The 22,360-nt window shown below is 33.4% G+C and overlaps 1 non-coding gene across 1 annotated transcript; it reads left to right on the top strand.

Annotated features, from left to right (window-relative positions):
- Positions 1-5,321: 5,321 nt before the first annotated feature.
- On the top strand, positions 5,322-5,428 carry LOC128286329 (small nucleolar RNA R71). The gene has a single exon (XR_008276872.1). It is a non-coding gene; the product is annotated as a small nucleolar RNA R71 (small nucleolar RNA).
- The last annotated feature ends 16,932 nt before the right edge of the window (positions 5,429-22,360 follow it).

Genomic DNA, 22,360 nt, shown 5'->3' on the forward strand with positions numbered 1-22,360 from the left:
GGTATTTTTGCCGATTAAGCCCTTTTACTCGTTTTCACTCAAAATCGAGTAGCACAAGTTGTCTAACATAATTTTAAACCCCATATTCTATCATAAAACATCAAAATACACAAATTTCACCGATGGGTATTTTTCCAAATATAAACCCTAGGTTGAATTATTGCTAACATAAGCTTAATCGAGCTACCGAGATTCCAAAAACGTAAAGAACATTAAAAATGGGTCTTGGAATCACTTACTATAGAGCTTGGAAGCTTGAAACAAACCCTAACTATGGAGAACCCTTGAAATTTTGGCCTAATGAAGAAGATGGACAAAAATTGGCTTTTAATTTTGTTTTTAATTCATTTTAATAACTAAATGACCAAAATGCCCTTACTACTAAACTTTCTAAAAATTCCATCCATGTCCAATTTTTGTCCTTAGATTTAGAAATTGGTCAAATTGTTATTTAAGACCTCCTAATTAATATTTCAATGCAATTTCATACTAAAAACTTCTAGAATGCAAATTTTGCAACTTATTCGATTTAGTCCCTACTTTCAATTTAAGCACTTTAGGCATAGAATTTCATCACAAAATTTTCACACAATCATGCAATCATATCATAATCATCAAAATAATTATAAAATAATTATTTCTATCTCGGATTTGTGGTCACGAACCACTATTCCGATTAATCCCTAATTCAGGATATTACATAGTAAGTTTGTATGTAAATATCAACTAAACTGATCATTCATTAGCATTTCAAAATAGATAACATAAATTGCATTTATATCATCCAACATTGAGTTAACATAAAGTTTATTCACATATTGACCCATAATTTTTCAACTTCTTTTATCTTTTTACTTGAACAGTTGCCTATACATACCTGTTTCGATATGTATATATGTTTCTCACCAATTCTCATACCAAATCACTCCGGGCTTAAAAATGTTTACGTTGCATGTACGTCGATTTTTTGATGCCATAGTCCAACTATGATCTTATACATATATTTCCATGGTCCTGTCGTGGTCTTACATTCACATGCCATAACCTGATTATGGTCTTATTTTTCGATTGCCATCGCCCAACAATGGTTTTATTTGGCAACTAGCCTTACTTGAATTGTACATTTAATTCGAAATCTTCCAAACTTTACCAATAAGATAAATACAATTGATCGCATGGTTTCGTGATAGGTTTTAAATTTTTAAAATTAATCATTCTCGAAACTAATTATTATCGCGATGTAGGCAAGTGTACCTATCGAGCAGTAGTATAGTTTTAGTAAGACCGGGTTGTCGAACCCAAAGAAATTAAAAGTACTAGTAATGACTGTCTTTTTATTATCTAGCCTAAGAATAATGGGGTTTTGTTTTAATTAACTAATTATCTAAACTAAGAACTCACAGAGAAATGAATTGGGGAATTACTTTTGGGAAAAACTGATTGACTTAAGACAATACCTAGGGAAAAATCTACCTAGATTTTACTTGTTATTTTGGCTCCGAATCGGACGATTTATTCATTCAACTTATTCCGTAGAAATCCCTAAGTTATGTTATTATCCCTATTCAAGACTAATAACGTCTAATCTCTAGATTGATTAACCAAGACTTTTCTCTAATTAACACTCTAGGGATGCATTAACTTGATCTATGGATCCCCTTATTAGGTTTCACCCTAATCCGACAAAATCTTGTCACCCTATGTCTAGGCGTGCAATCAACTCTGCTTAATTATGATAAATGTACTCTTAGCCAGGGTCTATTCCTCCTCTAAATAAGAGCTTATCTTGAATCAGTATCCTAGGATATCAAAACAAGAATTAAGAACACATAATTAAGAACAAGTTAAATATTTATCATACAATTCAGAAAATAATAACAAGATTTGTCTTAGGTTTCATTCCTCTTAGGTATTCAGGGGATTTAGTTCATAACTAAATAAGAAAACATCTCAGAATAATAAAGAATACAAAACATAAAGAAAACCCAAAACTTCTGAAGGGAAATTGAGGAGAGATCTTCAGTCTAGATGATGAATCCGGCTTCTGAGATTAAGCAATCGGCTTCCTGGGAGTAATTCCTTACCCCCTATTCTCCATCTCCCTTTTGTCCTCTTCTAGGGTGTATTTATAGGCTTTGGAATGCCTAGAAGCTCTCAAAATTATCCTTTTTCGAATTGGACTCAACTTGGGCTCGGCAGGGGCACTCCCATGTTCAATTACTTCAGGCCGTGTTCGAGCCTGTCAAATTGACACGGTCGTGTGGTCTGCCCGTGTGAGGAGGTCTAGGCCGTGTTGATTTAGTACTTTGGCCCATTTTCTCTATTTTTGGCCCGTTTCTCATTCCTTTCACTCTCATATGCTCTCCTAAGTATAAAACATGAAATTAAAGCATTAGGAGCATCGAATTCACCAATTCTAATGAGAAATCATCCATAAAATGCATTAAACATGGGGTAAAAATATGTATAATTTACAGTTTATCAAATACCCCCACACTTAAGCATTTGCTTGTCGTCAAGCAAAATTCTCAACTCATAATCAAAATAAATTCTGCTCAACTTATAATTCTTACCGATAATATCTCAAAATAATCCATAGGTGAATACATTGAGAATTCAACTAAAAGAACAAACCGAATTAGGGCCTAATAGGAATAGTGGTTTCGTGACCACAAATCTGAGATAGAAATAATTGTTTTATAATTATTTTGGGGTTTATGATATGATTTCATGATTTCGTGAAAATTTCGTGATGAAATTCTATGCATTAGCGCTTAAGTTGAGATTAGGGACTAAATTGAATAAATTGTAAAACTCGTGTTTTAGAAGTTTTTAGTATGAAATTGCTTTGGGATATTAACTAGGAGGTATTAAATAGCAATTTGACCCATTCCTAAGTTATGGACAAAAGTTGGACATGGAGGGAATTTTTGGAAAGTTTAGTAGTAAGGGCATTTTGGTCATTTGTATATTAAATGAAATAAAATGGAAAAAAATAACACAAAATTGGTCATCATCTTCACTAGTTGCTGCCGAAATTTTCTCTCCTCCATAGCTAGGGTTTCTTCAACTTTCAAGCTTCATAGTAAGTGATTTCAAGCCTCGTTTTTATTGTTCTTCACATTTTTGAAATCCTCGTAGCTCGGTTTACCTATTCTACCATTATTTCGAGTTAGGGTTTATGTTTAAAACTTTACCCATGAATGATAGGCATGTATTGTGTTGTTTGATGGTAGAATATGAATGTTTGAAGTTAGGAGAACGATCTTTTCTAAGCGATTTTTAACGAAAACGAGCAAAACGGCATAATCGATAAAAATACCTATTGTTCATAACTATGTGTTAGAGTGAGAATTTGATGTTTCCATAGAAGAGAAAAATGATCAGTAGGTCATTAAACATAAGAATAAGGGCTGAAATTAAATTTTCGAGTCTTGGGGAAAATCATAATTTTGTAAAAGTTAGGGGGCAAAAATGTAATTTTTGTATAATGTGATTTTTGGATTAAAATAAATAGTTCGAGTGTTAAATGAGCTAAATATGTTGTTATAGATCAAGAAAGGCATGGAATCGACCTCGAACGGGGGAAGGAGAAAGTTTTGGACTAAATTGCAAAATTCTCATATTTTGCACCGAGGTAAGTTTGTATGTAAATACTACATTAATTTCATTTACATTATTATATTTCAGCCTATTATATATATATATACTAGCTGATGTTGAAGTATAAATCGACTATTGGAAGAATGGAGATAAGTAATAGAGAGAGAGATCCTGGTTGAACATTCGGAAAGATCGAATAAAATAGAGGGAGCATAGCTAGGTCACATGTATGGTGCTGAGTGCACATCATGTGTACAAGAAAGCTACGAGATGCTATGTAGTAGCTAGGTCACATGTGTGATACGGGATGTATCCCATGTAGACAAGAGAGCTACGTGAGAGATAAATGTAGCTAGGTCGCATGTGTGATTCCAAGTGAAGGACACCATGTAGACAAGAGAGCTACGAGACAAATAGGCTAGGTCGCATGAGTGGTACTAAGTGTTCACCATGTGTACAAGAGAGCCGGATTAAATGAAATATGATGGTGGGGCTGTGTGCTGAAACCATTAAGTATCGAGGATTAATCCGAATTGTTCAATGGGATGGCTTTGTGGTGACATTGTAGTCATGGGCCTATACTTGTGATGTATGAAATGTGGTGAAAATGATTTTTGATATATATATATATATATATATATATATATATATAAGTTAAAATGAGGTTAGTACAAAGAATGTGTGAAAGAGTGAAATTAGCATTAAAACAGTTTTGGACAGTAGCAGTGACGTGATTTTTAAAAATCACCAAAAATAGAAGGAATTTAATTAGAGGTTGGATGAGATGTAAAATTACGTCTTAATGAGTCTATTTTCATATAAAAGAAACAGAACAAGCAAAGGAATTCTATATTTTTAGATATTTACAATTGTGTGTGACTTGGTTAGGATGACTATGTGATCCCATGTTCCAACTTTTAAAAATCATTAAAAATTGTACAAAAAAAATTAAGAAATATAGTTTATATTCCTAAATTATTTATTGAGTCTCATTTTAAATGAAACAGGTTTCATGGTTATTTGAATTGTGTCTTGAGAGAAATTCAATTCAGTAGTGAGCAGAGGTCGATCAGTTGAGTGTGTAACAGGGAAACTTTAACTAATAAACTGTACTAATTGACTGAACCAAAATTCTAGAAAAAAATTAGTAAGAATATTTAAGAGTCTAGATTCAGGGAAATTTTACGGATTTTAATTTCGATTTTCATAACTCGAGTTATGATTTTTTTAGTGATCATGATGCAGGAGGGACAGCTTGATCAAATCGGAGTAAATAGTAAAATTAAAAATATGATATAATTGAGTTATGTTGTAAACATATTGGATTCCTTATTTGTTATTTATATACTTACTTACTAAGCTATAAGCTTACTTTCTGTTCTCTCCTTTGTCTTATAGTGTCATCCAGCTGGCACAGGAGTTAGAGATCATGGAAGATCTACCCGCACTATCAATACTCTTGGTATTTGAACTTAACATTTTGAAATATGGCATGTATAGCAGACTTAGTTATTTTGTTACGTGTCATAATTGTCTAGGTTTAAAATACTAATCATTTTGTACGAAGCCTTTGAAATTGGTTTGTATTGTTAATGGCATATGTTATAATGATTCATGATCAAATTGCACGCCATATTTTTGTTGGGTTTTATTTAATAGTATATACTATAATTTGTTAATACCTCGTACCCTGTTCCGGCGACGGATACAGGTAAGGGGTGTTACAGTGAGGGCACCTTCTCAAAAGGTCCTTGTATCTCTCCCATGCATCGTAGAGTGTTTCTAAATCCATCTGCACAAAAGAAGAGATATCGTTACGTAATTTAGCCGTTTTAGCTGGCGGAAAATATTTTAGTAAAAATTTTTCAATCATTTGCTCCCAAGTAGTAATTGATCCTCGTGGTAACAAGTTCAACCACTGTTTAGTTTTGTTCCTCAATGAAAAGGGAAACAACCAAAGACGAATGGCATCATCAGAAATGCCATTGATTTTAAATGTATCTCATAGTTCTAAAAAGTTGGCTAAATGAGCGTTGGGATCCTCATCCTGCAAACCGTCAAACTAAAAAAATTGTTGTATCATTTGAATAGTGTTAGGTTTTAATTCAAAACTATTTGCAACTACAGCAGGTCTAACTATGCTCGATTCAGTTCCTGTTAAAGAAGGTTTAGCATAATCATACATAGTGCGTGGAGCATGATTTTGATTAACCGCAATTGTAGGAGGTAGCTGATTGCCTTGGTTTTCAGCCATCTCTTTAGTTGGGGGTTGAGTATCGTCTTATTGCTCGTTCTCCGTGTATCTTAAGCTGCGCCTTATTTCTCTTTGGTTTCTACGAACTGTAAGATCGATTTCTTGATCAAAAAGTAATGGTCCCGACGGGTTTCTTCTAGTCATAAACTATAAAAACCTGCAAAGAGAAAGAAAGAGTAGATTAATAAATAATAATAAAAATTAAATTAAATTAAATTGCAAGAAAAATAAATGGCTAAAGCAATAAAAATTGAGCGTTCCTAATATCTTACTTCCCCGGCAACGGCGCCAAAAACTTGATCGCGTGGTTTCATGATAAGTTTTAAATATTTATAATTAATCGTTCTTGGAACTAACTATTATCGCAATGTAGGCAAGTGTACCTATCGAACAGTAGTATAATTTTAAGAAGAACGGATTGTCGAACCCAAAGGAACTAAAAGTACTAGTAATGACTGTCTTTTTATTACTTAGCCTAAGAATAATGGGGTTTTGTTTTAATTAATTAATTATCTAAACTAAGAACTCAGAAAGAAAAGAATTGGGGAATTGCTTTTGGGAAAAATCGATTGACTTAAGACAATACCTAAGGAAAAATCCACCTAGACTTTACTTGTTATTCTGGCTCCGAATCGGACGATTTATTCATTCAACTTGTTCCATAGGGATCCCTAAGTTATGTTATTATCCCTATTCAAGACTAATAACGTCTAATCCCTAGATTGAATAACCGAGACTTTTCTCTAATTAACACTCTAGGGTTGCATTAACTCGATCTATGGATCTCCTTATTAGGTTTCACCCTAATTCGACAAAATCTTGTCACCCTATTTCTAGGCGCGCAATTAAATCCATTTAATTATGATAAATGTACTCTTAGCCAGGGTCTATTCCTCCTCTGAATAAGAGCTTATCTTGAATCAGTATCCTGGGATATCAAAACAAGAATTAAGAACACATAATTAAGAACAAGTTAAATATTTATCATACAATTCAAAAAATAATAACAAGATTCGTCTTAGGTTTCATTCCCCTTAGGTATTCAGGGGATTTAGTTCATAACTAAATAAGAAAACATCTCAAAATAATAAAGAATACAAAACATAAAGAAAACCCAAAACTTCTGAAGGGGAATTGAGGAGAGATCTTCAGTCTAGATGATGAATCCGGCTTCTGAGATGAATCAATCAGCTTCCTTGGAGTAATTCCTTACCCACTATTCTTCGTCTCCCTTTTCTCCTCTTCTAGGGTGCATTTATAGGCTTCGGAATGCCTAGAAGCCCTCAAAATTAGCCTTTTCTGAATTGGAATCAACTTGGGCTCGGCAGGGACACGCTCGTGTTCGATTACTTTAGGCCGTGTTCGAGCCTGTCAAATTGACACGGTCGTGTGGTCTGCCCGTGTGAGGAGGTCCAGGCTGTGTTGATTTCATACTTTTGCTTATTTTCTTCGTTTTTGGCCGTTTCTCGTTCCTTTCGCTCTCCTATGCTCTCCTAAGTATAAAACATGAAATTAAAGCATTAGGAGCATCGAATTCACCAATTCTAATGAGAAATCATCCATAAAATGCATTAAACATGGGATAAAAAATGTATAATTTATGGTTTATCAACAATCACAATCCATCAATCAATTAAATAAAAGCAAATTTAAGTTCAATTATACGAACTTACCTCGAGTACGAAAATGACGAAACGGACCAACTATTTAATTACTTTACTTTTTCCCTAACCTAAGTCTGAATTTCTCTTTTCTTGATCTATAAGTAATCAAAATCATCTTATTTATTTGCCTAATTATTCAATTCAATCCAAAATATGCATTTGAGCTATTTTACACATTAGCCCCTAGACTTTCACATTTTTACAATTTAGTCCTTATTACACAAAATCATAAATTCATGAAATTCAAGACTAACCCATGCTAACCAGATTACCATTATACCCCTAGCAGCCTATATTTTCCATTTATTTCACATTTTAACCACAAAGTTTTAACATTTCTCAATTTAATCCCTATTTTGCATTTTCACTAAAAATCACTTAACAAGATTGCATATCTATCAACAAACATTCATAATCTATCAAGAAACTTCAAAATACACATGTATTCATCAATGGCATCATTCAAAATCTTTGACAATTTTGCAAAATAGTCCTTGGGCTAGTTAATACTAGTTGTAATGATCACAAAAACATAGAAATCATTAAAGAAGTTGTTGAATGCTTTAAACCCTAAAATGGTTTCTCCTATCTTCAATTTTCAGCAATTGCAAGAAAGATGGACACAATTTTGATTTTTTTTTGTTTTAATTAACCTTATGAACTAATTTACGTATTTAACCTTTAAAACATTTAAAAATTACACCAAATGCCATGCCACTATCATCCACTAACTCTCAAATGGGTTAATTACCACTTAAGGACCTTTAATTTAAGGTTTTATAGCTATTTGATACCTTTAGCTAATAGAACACTACTTTTGCACTTTATGCGATTTAGTCCTTTTTCACAAATTATTCCATTAAACAAAAAATTTTCTTAACGAAATTTTCACACAGTCATTCAATCATGTTGTAAATATTAAAATAATAATAAAATAAATATTTTGACTTCAGATTTTTGTTTCGAAACCACTATTTTGATTTGACTAAAAACAGGCTGTTACAACTCTCCCCCTTAGGGATTTTCATCTCCGAGAATCTTACCAGTGAATAGGTTTGGGTACTATTTTCTCATAGCTTCCTCGGGTTCTCATGTAGCTTCTTTGAGACCGTGCCGTTGCCACAAAACCTTCACCAAAGCTATTCGTTTATTTCTTAACTCTTTAATCTCTTGAGCTAGAATTATGATCGGTTTTTCGTTGTATGACATATTAGGTTGAATTTCATTTTCTGAGGGGGAAGTCACATGTGAAGGATTCGATCTATATCGACGCAACATCGATACATGAAACACATTATGGATTTTCTATATCTCAATCGGTAACGCTAGCCGATATGCCACCGGCCTTATTCGTTTAATAATCTCATATGGCCCGATGAAATGCTGACTTAATTTGCCTTTATGACCTAAACGAAGTATTTTCTTCCACGGAGATACCTTTAAGAACACTTTGTAAGTGATCTGAAATTCAATGTCTTTTCGTTTCAAATCTATGTACGACTTCTGACGATTGGAAGCTTCTTTCAAACAGTAGCGAATTGCCTTCACTTTTTCTTCAATTTCTCTAAGCAAATCAACAACGTGAATTTGTTTCTCGCTAAGCTCAGTCCAGTACAATGGAGTTCGGCATTTGCGACCATAAAGAGCTTTGTACGGTGCCATCTTTATGCTCGATTGAAAGCTATTATTATATGCAAATTCAACCAGTCGCAAATATTTCTCCCAGTTACCTTCGAACTTTAAAACACAACATCTGAGCATATCTTCGAGAATATGAATTACTCTCTCAGACTGACCGTCTATTTTCTGATGAAATGCTGTATTAAAATTTAATCTCGTACCAAGAGCTTCTTATAATTTCTTCCAAAATAGCGATGTGAACCTCGGATCTCTATCCAAAATAATCAAAACTGGCACCCCTTGTAGTCTAACAATCTCAGATAATTACAATTCAGCCAATTTATCAAGTGAATAGTTTGTGCGTACTAGAATGAAATGTGCAGACTTTATTAATCGATCTACGACAACTGAAATGGCATCATTCTTTTCAGAGACAGGGGTAATCCCAATGCGAAATCCATCGTGACTCTATCCCATTTCCACTCTGCTATCATCACAGGCTGAAGCAAACGTGAAGGTATTTGCCGCGCAGCTTTCACTTGCTGACAAATCAATCACTTTGACACAAACTAAGAAATGTCTCTTTTCATACCCGACCACCAATACGACTTTTTCAGATCATTGAACATTTTGGTACTTCCGGGGTGAACAGAAAGACATCCACTGGGCGCTTCATGCAAAATTTTCTAAATAATCTTAGAATTTCTCGATACACAGATTCTGTTTCAAAACATTAAACAATCATCGACTCTATTTGGAACTCTAAATCACTGGTCGACACACTTTGCACTTTTTTAGCCTTCACAAATTTGCTACACAAATTTGCTGAAGAAGTAACGGTCTCGCTTTCAATTCAGCTACAATTGAACCGTCATCAGACAAAGCTAACTATGTATTCATCTCATGCCAAGCAAATAATGACTTTCTACTCAGAGCATCAGCAACTACATTCGCTTTCTCGGGATGATAATCAATTACTTGCTCATAGTCTGTCAGTAATTCAAGCCATATTCATTGTCGCAAGTTCAAATCTTTTTGAGTCATTAAATATTTTAAGCTCTTATGATCTGTATAGATGTGGCATTCCTCACCAAACAAGTGATGTCGCCAAATCTTTTATGCGAACACAATCGCGGCCAAATCTAAATCGTGTGTCAGATAATTCTTTTCATGCGGCTTCAACTGTCTAGAAGCATAATCTATAACCTTGTCCTCCTACATCAATACACTACCCAGAATGTTCAACTACGCATCACAAAAAATTACGAATTCTTTACCCGACTGAAGCTGTACTAACACTCGTGCTTTTGTCAATAATGCTTTCAACTGTTCGAAACTCTGCTGACACTTCTTAGACCATTCAAAATTTACATCTTTCTGAAGTAATTGAGTCAGCATGTTGCAATCATAGAGAATCCTTTCACAAAAATTCGATAATAGCTAGCTAGTCCTATAAAACTTCAGACTTTAGATACATTTGTCGAAGGTTTGCAATCTATAATTACAGAAATCTTGCTCGGGTCAACTCTAATACCTTCGGCTGAAATGATATTCCCCTGAAATCCAACTTCTCGAATCCAAAACTCACATTTCCTGAACTTTGCAAACAATTGCTTGTCTCTCATAGTCCGTAACACTATTTTTAAATGCTCGGCATGTTCAGATTCATCTGAAGAATAAATAAAAATATCGTCAATAAATACAATAAAAAATCTGTCTAGATACGGTCTAAAAATTCGATTCATCAAATCCATAAAATTGGCAAGAGCATTAGTTAATCTAAAAGGCATAACAAGGAATTCATAATGCTCGTACCTTGTTCTGAATGCTATCTTCGGCACATCAGCATTTTTAACTCGCAACTGATAATGTAACACTCCTAACCCGTATCCGTTGCCGGAACAAGGTTATGAGGTATTACTTGACTGAACAAAACTTCTATAAGGTCAGAGATACTTACCAGACATAAATTATCAACACATTAGTTCAATTATAAGGCTTCTCTAAACAAAATGAGCAAGCCATCTTCGCATGGCTATAATGTATACAAAGTCGAAATATCATTTTACCTATAGTCTATCCTATACATGCCTTAAACCATGATGATATACAATCTTCTCAACTCACATAATGACTCGATAGTGTGATGATATCTCATTAACTAGTTTTAACCATGTTTGCAACAAAATCACAAATTCACTACAAGCTGTCTTCCTGAGCAACAGTCACTAAATTATTTATAACTGGAGCTAAGAAACTCCAAATCAAGTGCCATTAATTTTCTATGAAAATAGACTCACATATCTTCAATCCATAAAATTTTAAGAATTTTTTGTTTGACCAATCAATACCAGATTTTTATTGAAGTTTCCCCTGTTTCACTATTTGACTATTCTGACCACTCTTCACTACAAATCAATTTTCTCATTATACAGAATTCGAATTATGTTATCGTTTATTTCATTTGAAACTAGAATAATTAAGGAGCCTAAGTATATAAATTGTATCTTATAATCATCATTGCACAATTTACAATGATTTTCTAAAAATAGAATAGGGAATTTCAAGGTCATTTTGACTCTATCTTACGCCACTTCAAATATCTCATTATCTACAATTCTTTTGCTTACAAGGTTTCTTTTATAAGAAACTAGACTCATTAAGCTTTAATTACATAATTTATTCAGCTTCTAATTAAATTTCCAAAATTTATGGTGATTTTCCAAAATCACGCTACTGTTGCTGTCCCAAGCAGATTTATTACAATTGCTCTTTCACACATTTCTTGCATTCAAATTATCTAAACATGTATATCATGTCATTCAAGATCGAACTCAAATAACATAGGCATTAAAATGCTTCACTAACAGCTTTAGTTTCATTGAAACGAAAAAAATACAAAATCATATTCACATTTAATTTTCCACGATCGTAATCACCTAAAAATAAATCATATACTTCCACAAATCTTTCCACAAGGACCAGGTGTTTATATTTGAATATAAACATAGAATCACTTCACATAACTTCACACATTTACCGAATATATCACGATCACATATATAGTCATAACACTTATTCACAGATGCATCACTTTATATACTTATAATTTAATTCAGATCAAATCACATACGAGTACATGGTACGTACCTGGCCAACTTAATATGTAATGCACTTTCAATTTGTCATCTTAGTGTAGGATCTTGTAATTGTATACTTTTATCAAATTCATCGGCACTTGGCCTGCTAGGTATAAAACCCGAAATTATGTTACCAAGACAAAGCTCGGGACTTTAGCGGATACATTTCAAAGACGAAGCTCAGCGGGACTTTAGCCGGATACATTTCAAAGACGAAGCTGCGGGTCTTTAGTCGGATACATTTCCAGTGTCTTGCTTATTTATTCACATGTTAACACATTTCACATAACATATCACATTAGCAATTCAATTGCTTCATTCGAATATAAGCACAAAACGTACACCTACCCTTTAACTTTCGGTTCAATAATCATACACAAGGAACACAAATGTCGGAATCCTGTGTCATGACATATGTATCCTAACTATTCCTAAGATTCATACAAGGCTTTCGAACGTCGTAACTCGGTCAAATCGAAAGCTCGAACATAGTTTTCAAACTCATACACATTCAGCATTTACAAGTATAAATTCATATATTATATACCAGCATGTATACTTAACATTTAACTACATTTAGGCATGTGTATTTGCTTATAAACTTACCTCAGACGTCGTAAAACTGGATGGAGCTGCTAGTCGACAACTTTCTTTTTTCCCTAGTCCAAATCCGATTTCTTTGGTTCTTGATCTTGGATTTGAGCTTGGGAGTTGGCCGAACCTAAGCTTCCCTTATTTCTTTTTCTTTTCTTTTGTTTCGGCATGGGTGAAATAAAACATATGCCCACTCATATTTTACTTTATAATATCTTTTATATTATAAAGCTTATAATTTTTTTAGTTTTTTTACATTTGAAATAATAATAAAATCATATATATATATATATATATATATATATATCCTTTACCAACCAAACAATAAGCTAATGCACATGATATGGCTTTCACGTTTATGTCTTATAATATATATTACACCTTAATATAAAATAATATTTAATTTACACACATATATATAACTTTAATAAAATATTATAAAACCATATGGTATATACTTACCACCGTCCCACTAGTAATCAAATGACTAATTACAACTTAAATACTTCAATTTAAAAAGCCACTAACAATTTGGCCCTTATACTATAAACCATCAAATTTTCTTTTTACATGATTAAGTCCTTTTATTTAATCGGATACCCAAACGATAAAATTAAAACACGAAAATTTTACAGATATAAATTCACACATAATAAACACATAAAATAATTTTTAAATATTTTTCTGGCTCGGATTTGTGTCCTGAAACCACTGTTCCAAATAGGGTCTAAACTGGGCTGTTACAACTCTCCCCCCCTTTAGGGATTTTTGTCCCCGAAAATCTTACCAAAAAGTAGAGTAAAGGATTTTCTTCCACATAGTACATTACTAATTCATACGTGATTTCGAATTTCATATTTCTCTAATCTCTCAAGTAAGATCCTGATCTGTCTTTTGATATACATCATATCTAACTGAACTATTTATAACCGTATTGAATTACCTTCATTTTCTGCTCAATTTCTCTGATAACATTAATCACGCGGATCATTACCTCATAAAACTCGATCTTGAAACAACAGAGTTCGATAACTGCAACCATACAATACCTTATATTATGTCATTAATATAATCACACGATAGCTTATCGAACAACAATAGTCTTTCTTTGTTGCCTTCAAACTCTTACACGTTGACAAAACATAGTTTCGAGAATTTGAATTTTTTTTTTACGCCACAATCTCGTACTCAAAGCTTAGTAATTTCTTCCAGAATCACAATATAACTTCTAGATTTCAATCTGAAACAAGGTTAGATGAGCACCACGTGCAAACTGACAATCCTTGAAATGAATAGCTCAACTGATTTATTAAAAGAGAAATCCATGCATACAGAAAGACTTATTTAGACAGTCATCGATAATTCAGATAACATCTATATTTTTCTAAGATAAGGATAACCCCAATACATAATTGATCAACACTCTATTTCTATAATCAACAAAGTTAGGAATACCATATTTCACATTCATTCAATGATATCACATCTCAAATTGTTGTGCATCTTGTTAATCCCGTATGAACATACAAACTACCACTGAGAGTTTCTTGTAGTAGTTGTTACATAATCGTAGAGCTTTTCAGTATACAAACTCTATCTCGAACTAACAATTAATCTTCTATTCCACATCTAAGGTTCTAAATCAGAAATCAATTTATGTTGTACCCCTTTTTAACTTATAATTCGCTGACACATTTCTGAATTTCACAACTTTGCTAAATATACATTTATTTAGCTTCAAATCCAGCTAAGTCAATCACGTATTCATCGTCAGTAAAACACACAAAATTTCCCATTCAAAACTTCCAAACTATAATCATAATCGATTCTGAGACTCAAAAGTTTTTCGACGATTCGAGCTAGCCTTGCTATGCTAAGTTCGAATCTTTCTCTAACATTAAACTTTCTAAACTCTTATAGTCATCACATATGTCACATAACTCTTTAATCTCACGAGTCAAAACGCGAATCGGTTCTTCTTTGTAAGTCATATTAGGCTAAATTTCAATCTCAGACGAACTAATCACATGTGATGGATCAGATCGATACCTCCAAAGCATCGAAACGTGGAATACATTGTGGATCTTTTCTAACTCAGGTGGCAACAATAATCTATAAGCAACCGGCCTGATACGTTCTATAACTTTATACGACCCAAGAAACCTCGGACTCAATTTACCTTTACGACCGAATCTGAGTATTTTCTTCCACGGTGAGTCTTTCAAGAAAACTTTATCTCCGATTTGAAACTCTATATCTTTCCGTTTCAAGTTCGCATAAGATTCCTGTCGATCTAACGCTACTTTCAAACTTTCACGGATCACTTTCACTTTCTGTTCAGTTTCTCTGATCAAATTGACTCCGTGTATCTTATTTTCACTGAGCTCAGTCCAGTACAATGGCGTTCGGCATTTACGACCATACAAAGCCTCACAAATTTGCTGATTAAACATCAATTTAGTTTCTAGCTCAGCCAATAACTACTCATCATTTGATAAGATTAATCACATGATTGTCGGTCGTAAAACACATAAAGATTCTCGCTCAGAACCCCAAAGACTATAATCATTTGCCCAAATTGATAATCAATCACTGACTCATAATCTTACAACAGTTCGAACCATCTTTAATTCTTATGTCGAATAACTCTTTACCTGAGAACTGGCGCTTCAATAACAATTTCTTCAACTGTTTATCACTTTATTGATAAATATCACATCATTTAAAAGATATTTTTCACAGATAACCATATAGAATCATAAGAAATAAGAGATACTGTAATCTCAAATATATCACTATACTGATCTTTTTAAGAAAGCGCCCATATCAGATGACAAATATCTCAGTGATGTCTTAGAGGAAATCCAAAAGTAAAACATCACTCACATGTACCGTAATTAATTGATATGAAACAATATAATCTTCATGTATACTAAGTAGATAAAAAACTAGTAGGATCAAAATACCAACATCACATGATTCTATCGTAGATATTTTCTTTCAATAAAATGAAATAGGATACCGAGAAAGATATAATAATGTCAATTGTAACCCTAACAGCCCAACAATGCTTTCATATATCAATATATATAGATGACGTTCTCATATGATAAGAATTTTCATTTGAAATATCTGATTACACATACCTCTGAGGATAAATGTACATATAGAATGCCCAGAAGAAAACGTAGTAATTGCCCGACTATAATCACTGCACTCAGCTATCATTTCAATTCAAACATTATCCTACTGTCTAATTCTATCATCACCGATTTCACAATATTCCATTACTAATAGAAATCAATTCAGAAATACTTCCAATTAATACGTTCTTTAGACATCATACCTGAATACTTTCATCTCATCGAATTCAACTTCTTCTTTAACAGTGAATTGGCATATTACGAATGGCCTTCAACATGATCCAATATCTTTTCTGTTACTGTCTTCACTTGCGGACTTATTCTCTTATCTGATCACAATACTAATCTTTCAACCACGAAACTCTGTAATTTCGCACTCGTAAGCATATTTAATCCATATAGTACGGATCTCATTACAATGCTTTACCGATGAGGGGGTGAGAGTTGTAAAGCCAGCAATTTTAACTCTTACGTAAGCATGCACATCACACATACTATTATGAACGAACAGTTCATTACTAATTTTGTATTCTCAAACATCTAGCAATCATTTATTTATGATCACTTGGTACTTAACACATAGCTCATACGCTAATTCAAATCATAAATTCTAAGTCAAAATATTCACACAACCATCATATACCCAACATCACAACTCATATACTCATATAATTATAACATTTATCAATAGCAGAATATCATGCATTCTGATTCATACCTTTTATGAGTTTCAACTCATCACCAACACATTTTCACTCAAACGTTTGAGTATAACATTCTATACTATCAGAATTAGCTCGGTTGGAAAGAATATCTGTCTTACAAAACAATTTCATTAGAGCCGGGAGATGTCACACTATCATGAATAGTAATATGGCATGTATAGCTAGACTCACATACGCTAGGTTAGTCCGAGAATCGACAAACCATAGCTCTGATACCACTAAATGTAACACTCCTAACCCGTATCCGTTGCCGGAACAAGGTTATGAGGTATTACTTGACTGAACAAAACTTCTATAAGGTCAGAGATACTTACCAGACATAAATTATCAACACATTAGTTCAATTATAAGGCTTCTCTAAACAAAATGAGCAAGCCATCTACGCATGGCTATAATGTATAAAAAGTCGAAATATCATTTTACCTATAGTCTATCCTATACATGCCTTAAACCATGATGATATACAATCTTCTCAACTCACATAATGACTCGATAGTGTGATGATATCTCATTAACTAGTTTTAACCATGTTTGCAACAAAATCACAAATTCACTACAAGCTATCTTCCTAAGCAATAGTTAATAAATTATTTATAACTGGAGCTAAGAAACTCCAAATCAAGTGTCGTTAATTTTCCATGAAAATAGACTCACATATCTTCCATCCATAAAATTTTCAGAATTTTTGGTTTGACCAATCAATACCAGAGTTTTATTGAAGTTTCCCTGTTTCCTTTGTTTGACTATTCGACCACTCTTCACTACAAATCAATTTTCTCATTATACGAATTGAATTATGTTATCGTTTATTTCATTTGAAACTAGACTCATTAAGGAGTCTAAGTATATAAATTTTATCTTATAATCATCATTGTACAATTTACAATGATTTTCTAAAAACAAAATAGGGAATTTCAAGGTCATTTTGACTCTATCTTACGCCACTTCAAATATCTCATTATCTACAATTCTTTGCTTACAAGGTTTCTTTTATAAGAAACTAGACTCATTAAGATTTAATTACATAATTTATTCAGCTTCTAATTCAATTTCCACAATTTATGGTGATTTTCCAAAATCACACTCATTCTTTGTCTCAAGCGATTTATTACAATTTGCTCTTTCACACATTCCTTGCATTCAAATTATCTAAACATGTATATCATGTCATTCAAGATCGAACTCAAATAACATAGGCATTAAAATGCTTCACTAACAGCTTTAGTTTCATTGAAACGAAAAAAATACAAAATCATATTCACATTTAATTTTCCACGATCGTAATCACCTAAAAATAAATCATATACTTCCACAAATCTTTCCACAAGGACCAAGTGTTTATATTTGAATATAAACATAGAATCACTTCACATAACTTCACACATTTACCGAATATATCACGATCACATATATAGTCATAACACTTATTCACAGATGCATCACTTTATATACTTATAATTTAATTCAAATCAAATCACATACGAGTACATGATACGTGCCTGGCCAACTTAATATGTAATGCACTTTCAATTTGTCATCTTAGTGTAGGATCTTGTAATTGTATACTTTTATCAAATTCATCGGCACTTGGCCTACTAGGTATAAAACCCGAAATTATGTTACCAAGCACAAAGCTCGGGACTTTAGCGGATACATTTCAAAGACGAAGCTGCGAGACTTTAGCTGGATACATTTCAAAGACGAAGCTCATGGTCTTTAGCCCGGATACATTTCCAGTGTCTTGCTTATTTATTCACATGTTAACACATTTCACATAACATATCACATTAGCAATTCAATTGCTTCATTCGAATATAAGCACAAAATGTATACCTACCCTTTAACTTTCGGTTCAATAATCATACACAAGGAACACAAATGTCAGAATCCTGTGTCATGACATATGTATCCTAACTATTCCTAAGATTCATACAGGGCTTTCGAACGTCGTAACTCGGTCGAATCGAAAGCTCGAACATAGTTTTCAAACTCATACACATTCAGCATTTACAAGTATAAATTCATATATTATATACCAGCATATATACTTAACATTTAACTACATTTAGGCATGTGTATTTGCTTATAAACTTACCTCAGACGTCGTAAAATGGGACGGAGCTGCTAGTCGACAACTTTCGTTTTTCCCTAGTCCAAATCCGATTTCTTTGGTTTTTGATCTTGGATTTGAGCTTGGGAGTTGGCCGAACCTAAGCTTCCCTTATTTCTTTTTCTTTTCTTTTGTTTCGGCATGGGTGAAATAAAACATATGCCCACTCATATTTTACTTTATAATATCTTTTATATTATAAAGCTTATAATTTTTTTAGTTTTTTTACATTTGAAACAATAATAAAATCATATAATATATATATCCTTTACCAACCAAACAATAAGCTAATGCACATGATATGGCTTTCACGTTTATGTCTTATAATATATATTACACCTTAATATAAAATAATATTTAATTTACACACATATATATATCTTTAATAAAATATTATAAAACCATATGGTATATACTTACCACCGTCCCACTAGTAATCAAATGACTAATTACAACTTAAATACTTCAATTTAAAAAGCCACTAACAATTCGGCCCTTATACTATAAACCATCAAATTTTATTTTTACATGATTAAGTCTTTTTATTTAATCGGATACCCAAACGATAAAAATAAAACTCTAAAATTTTACAGATATAAATTCACACATAATAAACACATAAAATAATTTTTAAATATTTTTCTGGCTCGGATTTGTGGTCCTGAAACCACTGTTCCAAATAGGGTCTAAACTGGGCTGTTACAGATAATAACCAGATGTTAAATCAATCTTTGAAAACATTATTGCACCTTTCAATTGATCAAACAAATCGTCTATTCTCAGACGGATACTTATTCTTAATTGTCACTTTGTTGAGCTGTTGATAGTCTATACACATACTTATAGAACCATCATTTTTCTTTACAAACAACACTGGTGCACCCCAGGGCGAGAAACTCAGTCGTGCAAATCCTCTATCAGTTAATTCTTGCAATTGAGCTTTCAACTCTTTTAACTCTATCGGAGCCATTCTATATAGAGCTATCGATCTCGGTGAAGTTCCCGATACTAAATCAATAGCAAATTCAACCTCTCTGATTGGTGCCAAACCTGGTAACTATTTTGGAAACACGTCTGGATACTCGCAAACAACCGCTACTGATTCAATCTTTGATTTTAACACTTTTGTAACAAATACATATGCAAGATATGTGTTGCATCCCTTTTTCACAAATTTCTGAGCTAACATTGACGAAATTACAGATGGTAAACCACTCAGATCATTTGACTCGATCCAGAGAGTCTCATTATTCTGACATTTAAATTCAATCGTCTTTTGTCTACAATTTACTACTGCATCATGTAATGTCAACTAGTCCATACCCAGAATTACGTCAAACTTATTAAATGAAAACAATATCAAATCAGCCAGAAAATAGTAACCTCGAGTCATTAACAGACAATTCTTACAAACTTTCTTAACCAGGACATATTTGCCTAAGGTGTTCGACACTTTTATAACAAACTAAGTAGAATCAACAAATAAATTCTTACTAGACACTAAATTCACACATATATATGAATGAGTTGATCCAGGGTCTATCAATGCAACTACATCAGTGCCATAAAGAGAGAATCTACCGGTAATAACATCTGGAGATGATGCTTCTTCACGAGCGCGAATAGCATTAGTTCTGGCAGGTGCTCTAGCTTCGGATCTCATAGCAGTATCTCATGTTGCACCTCTACTACCACTCACATTTCCAACATTACAGAATGGTTTTCCTTTCGCAGTCATGTTGTTTGATATTGCATTTTGAGATTTATCTTTCTCGTCTAACTCAAGACAATTTCGAATGAAATTTTCTTGCAAACCACATCTAAAACAGGCTTTTTCATTCATTCTACACTCTCTAAAATGTCGTTTTCCACATCGTCCACATTCAGGTTTATTTGTTCTAACATTACCTACACTTTCCATTGATGTAGCTGGAGTTTTTGAATTCGTAAATTACTTCCCACGATCTCTATTAGCGTACTCCACCAATGCATTTGATCAACTATAAACATCTTGTGATTTCTTGGAAAAAGAGTGATAGGGTTTATTCACCAATCTCTTTCTCGAATCTCTAGCTTCAGAATCAGCCTTTCTCTTTTCTTTGCCCAGTTTTTCAGCCTTGCGAGAACGATCGACGAGTACCACGAACTCCTTCAACTCAAGAATTCCAACTAGCAATCTGATATATTCGTTCAATTCGCCTTCAAATCTTTTGCACATAACAGCTTCCATTGAAACATATTCTAGGGCATATTTACTGAGCCTCACGAATTCTCATTCATACTCTGTCACGGATATATGGCCCTGTTTTAATTCTAGAAACTCATTGTGTTTCCAGTCAATGAACCTCTAGCTGATATATTTCTTTCTGAACTATGATTGAAAGAACTCCCACGTAACTCGTTCTTTCGGTACCACTGATGTCAAAGTATTCCACCATTGATATGCAGTGCCTCTCAATGATACATCATATTTAATGCACTCTTCAGGTGTACATGACAACTCGTCAAATACCCTGATTGTATTTTCAAGCCAGAATTCAGCTCTCTTAGGATCATTGTCAACTATAGCCCTAAACACTTCAGCCCTATGCTTACAAATTTTATCAACTGGTAGCTTGTTCAATCGTATAGGATAAATAACTTCAGGAACTACGAGGATTGGTTGAGGAATTGGCAAGGGTGGTGGTTGTTGGGCAGTCAGATTTGTCCGGACATATTAAGTGAACCACTCCTCATCATTTGGAAAAAGGCTTATTTAGCCTCACCTCCGTGACTACTCGACACGGGTCTAGATTCAGAAAGCACTATCCCTTGAGCGATAGCTGGCGCATTACTCTCAACATTATCTGCTACAACTCATTCGACATCCATTACTATATGAAAACATAACTTATAGTGTCAGGAATCATGTAACACCTCTTACCTGTGTTCGACACCAAAACAGGGTTTGAGGCATTTCTGAACATAAACACATGGAATCGTATAAAATCGGGTCATGAATTTGCGTTCAAATTTAAAACTTTTCACATTTCATCTTAAAGTCCCTAATATGGGCCGACGAAGCCCAAATCATGCTTTGGAAACAGTTCGGGACCAAACCGAGAACTTTAAAAAACTTTGAAATTTTTAATGAAAAATAGGGGCCCACTCTCGTGTGATATTAGGACACGGCTGTGTGGCTGGCATGGCAATGTCCCTAGCCTATGCACTAATCTGGCTTGCCGTTGCAAACAAATTTACGTCACACATAGATATCACCACTCATTCATCCACATATGTAAGCATACACATCCTTGAAATGCATCATCATGGACTTATAATATAGCCAATATACCAACATCAAATGGCCTTACACAACAATGAACTTTCAAATAGAATATTTTAGGCCAAAACAATTATGACATATACAAAAATAATCAAGTCCCCTATACATGCCATAACCTTAAGTATAAGAATTATCAATACCCAATTTGTTAGTTTGATAGTGTGATAGGTTCTTCGACAACT

The sequence above is a fragment of the Gossypium arboreum genome, chromosome 12, assembly GCF_025698485.1.
Source record: "Gossypium arboreum isolate Shixiya-1 chromosome 12, ASM2569848v2, whole genome shotgun sequence".
Lineage (NCBI taxonomy): Eukaryota > Viridiplantae > Streptophyta > Magnoliopsida > Malvales > Malvaceae > Gossypium > Gossypium arboreum.